A 12,524-nucleotide genomic window follows, 5' to 3' on the forward strand; every position below is an offset into this window, starting at 1 on the left:
AAAATACAGTTACCTTTGGGAAAAGGTCCAAAGTGGAACTTCTGTATATGTTGTGCTTTCGCTGAGATATGGTAGCAATTCCAAAGAATCATGAGATGTGGCTTGTTAGTTGCCTGTCTGCTCTTATTTTGGCAACTTCTAATTTTCACTCTTTTAATCCAAAAATTCAGAGGCAAAATCTTATAATGTGCCATGTTCACAGTATACATATGCAAAAAATGAGACTTCCAATGGGAAAGAAACTGCAGGTCATTTCTGTTAACTTATTCATAAGTTGTTTATTTTACATATTTGTTGGACTTTTTATTTATTCACCGATTCTGGTTAAGAAGATATCATGTCACTTTGAAATGGTGGAAAATTTGGTAATGGAACAGTCTATAAAAATTTTGCAGGTAAAGTCGAAATTAACTTTTGTTATTTTTTCAACTGCTTTTAATACCCCATTTTTCCCTGCAGACATGGAAAGAGATAGAGAACACTTCTGCAGAGATGTAGAAGTCAACATTGTTTTATCTTTGGCAAATAACAAACCTTGTCCTAAGGAAATCTTCTTGTTTTATCTTAAAATCTCTTACTGCCATTTCTATACATTCGAGAAAGTTGCACAGCCTGCTAACTAAGGAATTTGGAAAAATGGTTGACTTCGGCATATTATCATTTCAATAAATTCGGGGAAACTCTATTTTGGATTAAAAGCAATGTTATTCTAACCAGAACAATCTCTACAATTGGCAGTAAAAATCTATGTAAGTGAGAAGACATGCCAGGAGAAGCTCCCTAAAAATGTGAATCTTGAGTTTGTTATTAACACACAAATAGTATTTCCACAAGAAGAGAAGTCTGCAGAGTTACTTGTAAAACAGCACTGAGGCAGTAATTTCTAGTTCCTCATTTGTGTTCATTTGGCCTTCATACCTATATCTAGAGGAGAAACTATCTTGTATTATTCACATTTCTTTTGCATGTTTGTTTTTCTCTCTTAGTCCATAGAAAAAGAAGCCTGTAGGGAAGAAAGCATGTTTTATGCATGTTTAAGCGCAAATGAATGAATACATAAATAAATGATTGGACAAGTGTGCTTAGCTTGCTAAAGAGAGAAGAAAGGCATGCCATTTAAGGTGGTGACTTATAGGAAACAAAGTTGGCTTAGGAGGGTGTTGCAGATTCAGTTTTCCGGGAAGCAAACTGAGATGGAGTTTATAGAGCAAGGTGCTCATTAGGTACAGCCCTTGGGATCAACACCTGAGAAGACAAAGCAGGTATAGACAGAAGAAGTGGAGAATGCATCCCCAATGGAGGCCTCAGCCCACCCTGGAGAACTCTGGAGCTGGAATGCCTTTTCAGAATTACAGGCCAAGTTGGTCACAATTTTTCTGCCTGTATTGATGAGTCATTGAATATGGAACACTCTGGGAAGGGGCATAACCTTGGGAAAATTGGCTCTACATGTGAGGCTATCTCTAAATACTCTAGCAATTGAAAGATATCTGCTATCAGCACTTCTTGCAGCTGGGGCAACAAGTCCTTTGATGGAGATCTGGGCAAGGCATTACAATGCCCACCATAATGAGATGGAACTGGATTGCACAGGCTTTTGCAAGTGCGAATGAAGGGTTTAAAGTAAATAATATTTTAAATGGTGATTGTATGTTCTTTTATAAAGCACAATAATACTGCAAAGTTCACTCCATTCGCAGTGGAAAGATCAAAGCCAAGGGAACCGGTTTAGGAAGTCGATCAAGTGATTCTTTCATGAGGCAAGGCCCTGACAAACTAGCAGCAATCAGAATGACAATAAAGTGAACCTGGTGACAATTGATTGAGGGTTTGGGGAGGCCTGCCTACCAACTTCTGAGCCTGTCCTACGTGCAACATACTTTAGTTCTATGTTTTGAAATTAATAGTCTCAATAAGGTGGATATGATTTTAATTTTATTCTACAGAAGAACAGAAGATGCTTTGAGAGGTTAAATAAATTGCCCAAGTCTTTCAGCTAGCAACTGAGGGAGACCAGATCTGTTTGACTGCAGATCATACATCGTCCCGCAATATCACATACTTCTCTGCCAAGTCCCAAGCCAGAGGATCCACTCCATCTTTGAAGCCGAGGTGGAAGAGAGAATAGTATGAAACTGGTAGGACCGGGAAAAAAGTTAAAGGAGAATAGGCTGATTTGTAATATTGGGGAATGAAAATTTCTAAAATGATACAAACATGTATCGAGTTACCAAGTAAGAATCATAACAGCATCAATTCTTACTATACTCTGGCATTATGCTTTAAAAAACAGATGCTTTAGTCTTCTTGTGACCTCTATAGGAAAGATAGAATTAGACTCTTCATTTTACGATGAGAAAACTGGGTTTAAGAGAATCAAGTAAAAAAAAAAAAAAAAAAAAAAAAGAGAATCAAGTAAATTGCTTGAGGTCAAATAGCTAGTGAATGGTGGCACTGGATCTTTAAGACATGACTGTCTTCAAAGCCCTTGATCTTCATTACCATATACCACATTTTCTTGTTAAAAATTGCCACCTAATTAATAGAGTGTTTTGTTGGTAATATATAATCAACCAATTGCTAATCCACATCCTCACTCTTTTAATATTCATCAATGACTTTGATAATTCAATTTTTATATGTATGTCCAGCTACTTATCATTTTGTGAAATGGGCATCTTTAAGTTTATAAACAAATTGTTTATATATAATGTAGATTATGTTTAAATTGTTTATCTTCAGTCAGGTTGTGACCTGCTGCTGTATTAATTTCCCAGGGCTACTGTAACACAAACTAGGTGGCTTAAAACAACAGAAATTAAATTTCTTCTCATTTCTGGAGAGTACGAGTCTGAAATCAAGATGTTTGCAGGGTTATGATCCCTCTGAAACATGTAGGAAAATCCTTCTTTGCCTCTTTCTGGATTCTGGTGGTTTGGTAGTAAACCATGATGTTCCTTGGTGGTAGATGTGTCACTCCAAAACTATCTTCACATGGCCTTCTCCCTGTGTCTCCATCTTCATATGGCCATCTTCTTATAAGGATACTAGTCATAGTGGTTTAGGAGTTCATCCTATTCCACCTTATCTTAACCAATTACATTTGCATCAAATCTATCTCCAGATGTGCTGATTTAAATATCTGTCCCCTCCAAAACTCATACTGAAACTTAATACTCACTGTGGCAGTGTGGAGGGTGGGGATGTTAAGAGGTTATTGGGTTATGAGGGCTCTGCCTTCATGAGTTGATTAATCCATTCATGAATTAATGGATAAACTGGTTATCATGAGAGTGGGACTGGTGGCTTTGTAAGAAAGACCTGAGCTGGCATGCCCAGCCCCCTCACTATGTAATACTCTACAGCACCTTAGGGCTCAGGACCGAGTCCCCACTAGGGAGAAGGCTCTCACCAGGTCCAGATGCTTAACCTTGAACTTCTCAGCCTTCATAACTGTAAGAAATAAATTCTTTTCATTTGTAAATTATCCAGTTTCAGATATTTTGTTATAAATAACAGAAAATGTACTAAGAACCAAATAAGGTTACATTTTGAGACACTGGAAAGTAGAACTTCAACATATCTTTCTTGAAGGCACATAAATCAACCCATAACAACTGTACACATAAAATCAACCTTTGTGGCCACATCACGTTATGTTTGTTGCCATGTCTATTTTTAAAAAAAGGAGACAGCCGGGCACGGTGGCTCAAGCCTGTAATCCCAGCACTTTGGGAGGCTGAGACGGGCGGATCACAAGGTCAGGAGATCGAGACCATCCTGGCTAACACGGTGAAACCCCGTCTCTACTAAAAAATACAAAAAACTAGCCGGGTGAGGTGGCGGGCGCCTGTGGTCCCAGCTACTCCGGAGGCTGAGGCAGGAGAATGGCGTAAACCCGGGAGGCGGAGCTTGCAGTGAGCTGAGATCCGGCCACTGCACTCCAGCCTGGGCGACAGAGCAAGACTCCGTCTCAAAAAAAAAAAAAAAAAAAAAAAAAAGGAGACAAAGCTTTGCTAAAAGCTAGTCAAATTCCATGTACAGCATTCTCTTCAGTACTTAATCTATCTGAAAATACTGGATTTGAGTAGAAAGCAAACTATTCCTAATGGGACAGAATCTAACACCATGTCTCTTTTACGTATGAATTTGAACTTATATCATTGGGCATTCTTCTGAGGGACGCAAATAGCTAAATACATTTGTTCATTTTTTTATGATTTTTTAAATTTCCGGTGGACTGCATTTTCTTTTTCTCATTTAGACAACTTTCCCTAGAACATAGAGTCAAAGCTGGTAGGAGAGACTTGGGGAATTTGTTTTTCCTAATGTGCTTTATTATCATTATATTTTTATTACCTATATTGTAAATGGGATAGACTGAAGAGGCATTTCCAGACTAATTTTTCTTTCAGTTTATGTAATTTGGATTACTCTCCTTTCATATGAATCTAGTTGTAAGAATTTCTTAGATGCAGATATCAAAGAATTTTAATATTAACTTGCCCCTAGGAACATGATGGCCAAGGTTTTATGTTTATTAAATTTTTCTGAAGGCAGGCAGCCCTTAAGTCAGATATGATACATGATCTGTATTTGGATATCATTAAAGCATGTACAAATTATGCAATTGCTTCATATGTCTATAACATGGGATACAACTCCTTAATTACCAAAAGCAATGATGCTTTTCCAGCTTTTGGCTTTATTGACTTTTTCTGCACATTTTATTACTTCTTTCCTCCTCTAGATTTTCTTTTCTACTCCTACAATACAAGCCACTTGTGCTTTATTTTATACTTAGCCTCCTCTGATGAATTTTCTGCTATCTACTTCCATGCTTTTGTATTTAATCAAAGATGTTATTCCTTTTGCCCTTGTCATAAATGTTTGCTCTGCAAAATCAGTACATAGCTATATACCAGTGCTGCCGAAATCTATTTTCCTAACTCTGACAGCAACAAAACTTTGACCTCAGTTGCCTCTTGGATAGATCCTGGATGCTTATGGGCATTTTTGAATATAAAATGAACCAAATTCATTGCCTTTTTCACTGAAGTGCTTTGATAGTGAAGCAGATTTTACTTTTTTCCTCAATTAACACCTTCTTCCATGTAATTTTACAATTTCTCCCACAAAACAATGCATGTACATCTCTGTCCTTAGATTCTGAACTTGAACAATGGGATTACTTGCTTTGTGCAATGGAATTGGCCAATGGGATGTTAAAAGCAAAGACTTTTTCAACATATAGGGACTGAAGTATGCTCATTTGGTTAGACACGTTATCTTGTACCTTTGCTATTGCCATAAAAATACCATGCCTTGACTAGCTTGCTGGTCCAAGGACATTGTGAGACTCATTTAACAGAGCTACTTGGCCGATCCACAGACTTTTGTTTGAAGTGGAGCTACATAGGTGAGCCCCAAAACTCCATAGGTTCACTGACACCTGAGTGAATCTGACTGACAAAAGCAAAGGTACTCCCGACAATAAGTAAGATGCTTGAGAGATTAATTATTGTTTTGTATGTCATTGATTTTTGTGGTTGTTATACAACAAAAGTTGTCTGTTACAAATATTGGTACTTGAAGTAGAGTGCTGATAAATCAAAAAACTAGAATGTGTGTCATTAATTTTAGGACTGGATGGTGAGTAATAAGGAAGCTGATTTAAGAAGCTTAGAAAATGGTAGACTGTATAATTGTAGTCATAAGATATTCGTAAAAACTGTCAGGTGTGATCATCTGGAAGATTGACATAGAATTTAATTAATTTGCAAACTTAGGCAAGGTGGATTCTAGGCAGAGTACAGAAAGAGTGATCTAATTCCATTCAGTTGGATTAAATAAGGTGCTAGAAGGGAGACATTAGGTGAGAAAAGAACTATCCAGTTGCAGTAATAAACAGAATGAAAAAAAAAATAGATCCTAAAATGTGCTGTTTGCAAAACTCCTTTTAAAATTTGTCAGCTCTCTAATCTTGCCAGACAGTAAAATAGTATTAAATTAAAATACAGCCTTGGGGCAAGATAAAATCAGGGTCTTTAAAATGTAGCTTAGAGGCATAGACAAAATCAAGGAGTAGCTTTCCTGTGCTTTGTCAAGATGTTTGAAAGAATTTAGGTGGCCTCTACTACATCTTCTCAGAAAAATAAAGCTAGGAAAAATAGGCACTAGGAAGCTTGGTCCCTTAGAATTTTGATGGCCAGTAGCACTTAAAACACTAAAAGATTTGTGGAGTTCATAAATAGAGTCGATGGGAATAGAATACATAATAAGACTCACATTTGTCACTTTTGTAAATGTAGTTTACTGTAATCACTCACATAGAACCTTCAGGGATGTTGGGCCAACTGGCTAAACCACTACCAGCCAGGGCTAAAATGTAGACAAACTCATGGGCAATAGTGAATGTCTGGGCAGATTGGTCAAGGACCTGGAGGATAAAGTTTGGAAGATTAGGACAAGGAGGCCTGTGAAAGAGGCATGTAGATGGTCACATGGGAGTGGGCATATAGTATGAAGATTTTTGTGTCTCTCATTTATATGTCCTGAAACAGATCCATCTTTAAAGAAGAACTTAACAACACATTAGAATTACACATCCAACTGATATCATTCAACTCTGTTATTGGCCAGTCATTACTGGCAAATTAAACAAATGAATGTGGTAGCCCTGATGTCAGGGATAGTAGCTATACACAGACCCAATAGTATGGACTCCCACTCACCACTGTTGAATATCCCATCTGCCAGCAACAGACATCAGGAGTGAACCCTTGACATGCATGGCAGCATACCTTGAGGAGGCCAATGTGGTGGCAACTGACTCACTTGCATCCCTTCCATTCTGGAAACAATTCCTCTGATTGAAATTGACACATATTGCAGCATACCTTGAGGAGGCCAATGTGGTGGCAACTGACTCACTTGAATCCCTTCCATTCTGGAAACAATTCCTCTTGATTGAAATTGACACATATTCCAAGATCACATTTTCCTTTGCTGCCCACAGAGCCTCAGCCAGCAACACTTTTGATGATCTACAGTGAATTTGAACCACTGACACTGAGTTCTGCACAATATCACATAAAACTAAAAGACCTACTTCACAGCAAAGAAGGTAAAACAATGGACAGAAGACTATTGGTCTATCTATTAATCTATTAATAATAGACTACAAGGAATCTATTGGTCTATCACATATGACAGCATCCAGAAACTGCCAGCTTGACAAAAAACGTCGAATGGTCTTTTTTTTTTTTTTTTTTTGAGATGGAGTTTCACTCTTGTTGCCCAGGCTGGAGTGCAGTGGCACCATCTCAGCTCACTGCAACCTCTGCCTCCTGGATTCAAGCAATTCTCCAGCCTCAGCCTGCTGAGTAGCTGAGATTATAGGCATCCACCACCAGGCATAGCTAATTTTTGTTTTTTTTTAGTAGAGACGGGGTTTCACCTTGTTGGTCAGGCTGGTCTCAAACTCCTGACCTCACGTGATCTGCCCACCTTGACCTCCCAAAGTACTGGGATTAGAGGTGTGAACTACCACACCCAGCCACAAATGGTCTTTTATATGTGCTACTGAGGCACTAATACCCCGTGAGGAAATAATTCTATCCTTCTGGATAAAGTATTTACAATAAATATTAATAAATAATCAGTGGTAGACCACCTAAGTCCAGGAACCAAATGGTAGAAATAGTATTAATAACCTTTAAATAACTCATATAAATTAATTTTTAAAAATCAAAACCCCCTCTGAAAAAGCAGGAATGGTTTTATTTCTAAGATTCAGTAAAACCAAATTTTACTTTTCATAGTTGGCAGGATGACTCTAAAATGGCTCCGGAAGATCCCTGCCTACTGGTCATAATGCTTTTCTGTGATAACTTCCTCTTGTATATTGGTCGGACTTACTGACTTACTTCTTATAAATAGAATACGGCAAAAAGTATAGGATACCACTTCCAAGATTAAATTTAAGAAGATAGTGACTTGTTCCTATTTATACTCTCTTGTCCTTTTCCTTGGTTTCTCTGAAGAAAGCCAGCTGTCATATTGTAAGCTCCAATATGAGGAGACCCACATGGCAAGGCACTAGAGGAGACCTCCAGGAAAAAGTTAGTGAGAAGCTGAATCCTGCCAAAATCCCTTTTGTGGATTTATCCCAAGTCAAGCCTTAAAATGAGACTGTAGTACCAGCCTTGTGAGAGGCCCAGAGCCACAGGACCCAGACAAGCCATGGCTAGATTCCTCACCAATAGAAATTATGAGTAAAAAACCTTTTTTTTTTTAAAGCCACTAAGCATTGAAATAATTTTATGCAAAAATAAAATATACATATATAGAAATTATCTTTTTGCTTTTTATATATTTTGAAAATTTTAAGTTTTTAAGTGACACAAACTTTAGACAAACTCTATAGGTTCCAAGGATAACTTGATTCTCATACACATTGTCTTCTTCAGACTTTGATAAGTTTGGCTCTCCAATTTCCATAGGAGAACTGGGTTTCAACTGAGAACTGGATTGCTTGGTTCATCTTCTCTATCCTTTGATTCTGACCATGCTGGAAAGTGCCCTGATCAGTTTTATGTGAATAAGAAAACCATGAGTACTATGAGGGGAATTATTGTGACATCAGTCTTCTAAATTTTTACTCTTTGTGATATTTTGTGTTCCTCTTCCAGATTTTTCACATTGCATCTATGTGAAAAATTCAATCTAGATATATTCAAAATATTTTATTGATGTTATTCCCCTTGGAATCATTAATCCCACAGGAAGTGAGACCTGTACATCTAAGTTGCTGAGAATATGAAGACTAGGATGAAACACTCCTTTTTCTCAGAGTCACTATAATTAAGAAATATGTTTTATAATCTGTAACTCTAAGGTGTGTAATACTCCTCCTAATATCAAATGTACTCAGATGATCATGAGTTTTTGCCTTGTTTAGATTTTGCATGCCCATGGGGAAGATATTTTGATAGGCAACATGACTTTTATGATACTCTGTTTTCTGATTTTCTTCCCACCTCTCACATTTCTTTCTCAAGACTCCATCTAGTTACATATTATATTATACTTAGATATTATATTCAATTCCATCCTTAGTTTCCTCTGAACACATGATCTGGGTAATCAATGGACAGTTCAATATTAGCTGTCTAGTTGGTACAGTTTCCAGGAGCCTTCATTCAGGCTTAGTTCTTAAGATTTATGGCCCATACAGGATATGGTAAAGCTAAGTGAAAAGACTGGACACTTTGCACAAGAGACTGTGACCTCTTGGGTAACTGTACCCAAAAGAAAGAGTTTCATGACTTCACCTTTCCTATTTCTGGATATTCTGATAATGGTGAGCTTTTAGCTTGCCTCTAACCAGAAATAAAATTGAATAAATCTTCTCTCAACCCAGAAATCCTCTGCACAAGGTTTACAAGTCAAGAAAAAAAAAAAACAGTTTTGTAATTGAAAAAGTATTAAATCAGAATGTGATATGCATCACAGACAATTCTCTAAGAGATTGCAAAGACAAAAAAAAAAACACACTTTTACACTACATTGCATGTATAGTCTCAAAATAAACAATGCATTACATTCTCACCCATTATGGAGGTGTTCTCAAGATAAACAGTAACTTTATCTCAGGTAAGAGGATTTGACAGCACAATTTATTATACACAGTTTATCTTAAATTTATCTGATAATTAGGGTGACTATTTGTGTTAGTTAACTGATTTTATACAAAGGAAACCCAAACTTCTCATATCTTTATGTCTGCAGGTGGTTTTGCAACTTGAAGCAAGGTGCTGAAAAAAGTTCAGCTCTTACCAATACCACCTCAAGGAACACACAGACTCTGGGAGACAGGGATGCCATCTATCTTGTTGTTTACATTTCAATGAGATGGTTGCCAAGTCTTTGAGAAAGACATTCCTGGGTCCTTAAGTAGGCAACAGGTTCATTTCATTAAAAAATTATATATTTTTTAAAGAGACCAAGTAAGAAATTACAATTAAATGTTTTCTGAAGTGAATGCTCTAAGTTAGGAGGAAGAGCATCGCTTCCCTTATTTTTAATAGAGAAAATGAAGTCTCTTGTTTTAAATTTTTAGTTTCCCTACATAAACACAGTCCAAATTTCTTTGGCTTTTAATGGCAGCCCAGTAGGAAAGAAGTATGAATATCAGAACCTTCTTTTAACATAACACTGGGAATTTCACCTTTTTAAATTCCCAACTCATAAGCAATATGCCATATATAAGAATTAGGGACTGCATTCCTGTTAGCACTGTGAAAAATAAATTATAAAAGCTCAAATCTATTGTAGACCATAACAAGTTAGACATTACTGAGTTAGAGAAAGAAAATCTTAGAATTCTCCACCACAAAAAAATTAGGTAAATAAAATATGGATTTTATTTTCCAGCAAGAGAAGACTTCTCTTTCTTTCCCTCTCTCTCTCTTTCTCTCTTTACACGCACACACAAACACACATACACACACATCACATAATGGCACCTGATCTTCATCTGACAGGCCACAGTTTATGTTTTCATGATGGAGGAGGCTCAGGAGGAGCAGTGCGACATCAGCTGTCTCCATTGAGAGCCCTGCAATGCTAGGTGTCAAGGATGGAAAAGAATGAGGCAGCAGGTTGATATCTTAGTTGCAGCAGGAGGGGAGTGAGACCAGGGCAATGAGGTTATACTTATATTTTGAAAGAATTTTCTTTCAAAAGTACTTCTTTATTTTTTTTCTAATCAATTCTCAATGTACCATAAGCAAACAAGCTAGGATGAAACAATGAGAGGTATACAGAATTGGGCCACATAATCAATCCTGAATTTCATTAGATGTCTTCTACCTTTGATAATGTTTTATTTACTTTCAGTGAGCTTTGGTGTTAATTTGTAGTAGGCCTGCCATGTTCCTAGTTCTGCTGGGTGGCAACAGACTAATCCACTGACAGCTGGGGTTTACAACAGAGAAAGGGTTTCATAATTGCAAGGTGCCTAATGAGGAAAAAGGAGGAATTCTCAAGTAAGCTTATTCTCGTTCCTACACAAAAAGTACAACAGCAATATATTTCATAAGAATAAAGCAAAATAAGTAAAATTATCCCAAGTAAATTAAACTAGAAGACTTTTCATGAATTAGGCAATGCTGGAACCAAGCTGATCCTGGGTTTCTAGCCAATTCCAATACATGCTCAGAATTAGAATACCGATCTAATTTTTACATTACCCAACCCTCTTGTTTCCTCTGAGCAGTAGTCAGAGATCACTGGTTGGTTCACCGGAATAAGCAGGGTTAGCCTAAATTGCAGAAACAAACTTAAAAACAACTGATGAGACAAGAATCTAATAAGTGTGCCATAGTTCTTGAAATATAATATTTCTCTCTCCAGTTTGCCATTTTTACTAAAGAGAAATCGTCATAAAACTGATTTGCTTTATTATACTTGGCCTGGTTATTTGTATAAAGTGCAGCAAGAATAATGATTTTTTACATAAGATTTTAAAGTGGCTTTAATGGAACTTTCTTCCATAGAAGGAATCTCAGACAAGACTTTTTTAAAGCCTAGCCGAGCCATGGGTTTGTACCCTCAAATACCTACGAGTTGAGTAAATTCCTCTTCTTTTGTGGTTCCAAGATAACTTGGGACTCCTGGACCTGTTAGAAAGTGACATTCTTTACTGACCCAGTCAGAAACCCTGTTCAGGGACTGTGTAGGCAAGGTATGAGGCCAGCTGTCCAAGGGGCTCGTACTGGCTTTACTATCAAATTTGATTCATTAAAGGAAAGCATGCTATTTCAATTAAAGCCTTGGTAAAAGTAACCAGTTTATCCAATTGTGTCCTGTTGCAAAAGAAAACAGAGTAATTATTGCACTTAGCTATATTGCAATATAGTTATGCAAATAACTATATTGCCATAAGTTAAGAATGTTCACAAATAGTTTCCAAATTCTGGATAAATCAGGTAGAGAGAAACAAAAATGCCTCAAATTTTGTTCATAGTAGTATACTTTTCTCAATTGCAGAAAGCTTTAAATAGCTCAAAAGAAAAGTTTCCTTGGCTCTGAAAAATGAAACAAAGGATCAGCAACGTTTTAAGCAAAGTTAAAAAGATTACTTCAGACTTCTTTAGTTTATGCAGTTAACTCCTGTTCTGATTGGTAGTTATGAACATTTCAGTTCCCTGTGAAGTTTTTTCCTCTATCCTAATGTCACAGTCTCGAAAGTTATCAGAAACCTACACTTAAGAACAACTACTAGAGTTCTACAGTTGATTATAAACCAACTTCTAAAGAGAACCCAAAGAAGAAAACAATTGTCAGTGGATGACAAAATGTGTTATGACAGCCACAGTCAAAAACACAAATGACAAATAAATTTAGTTGCCTCTGTGGCATATAAAGTTTGATATAAACAATTAAAATTATTATAACAAACAGTAAGCCATATCAGAATTATAGGAGTTTTTCATGATTTTGGAACACATACCAATAAC

Source organism: Macaca mulatta, chromosome 18 (assembly GCF_049350105.2).
Source record: "Macaca mulatta isolate MMU2019108-1 chromosome 18, T2T-MMU8v2.0, whole genome shotgun sequence".
NCBI classification, from domain to species: domain Eukaryota; kingdom Metazoa; phylum Chordata; class Mammalia; order Primates; family Cercopithecidae; genus Macaca; species Macaca mulatta.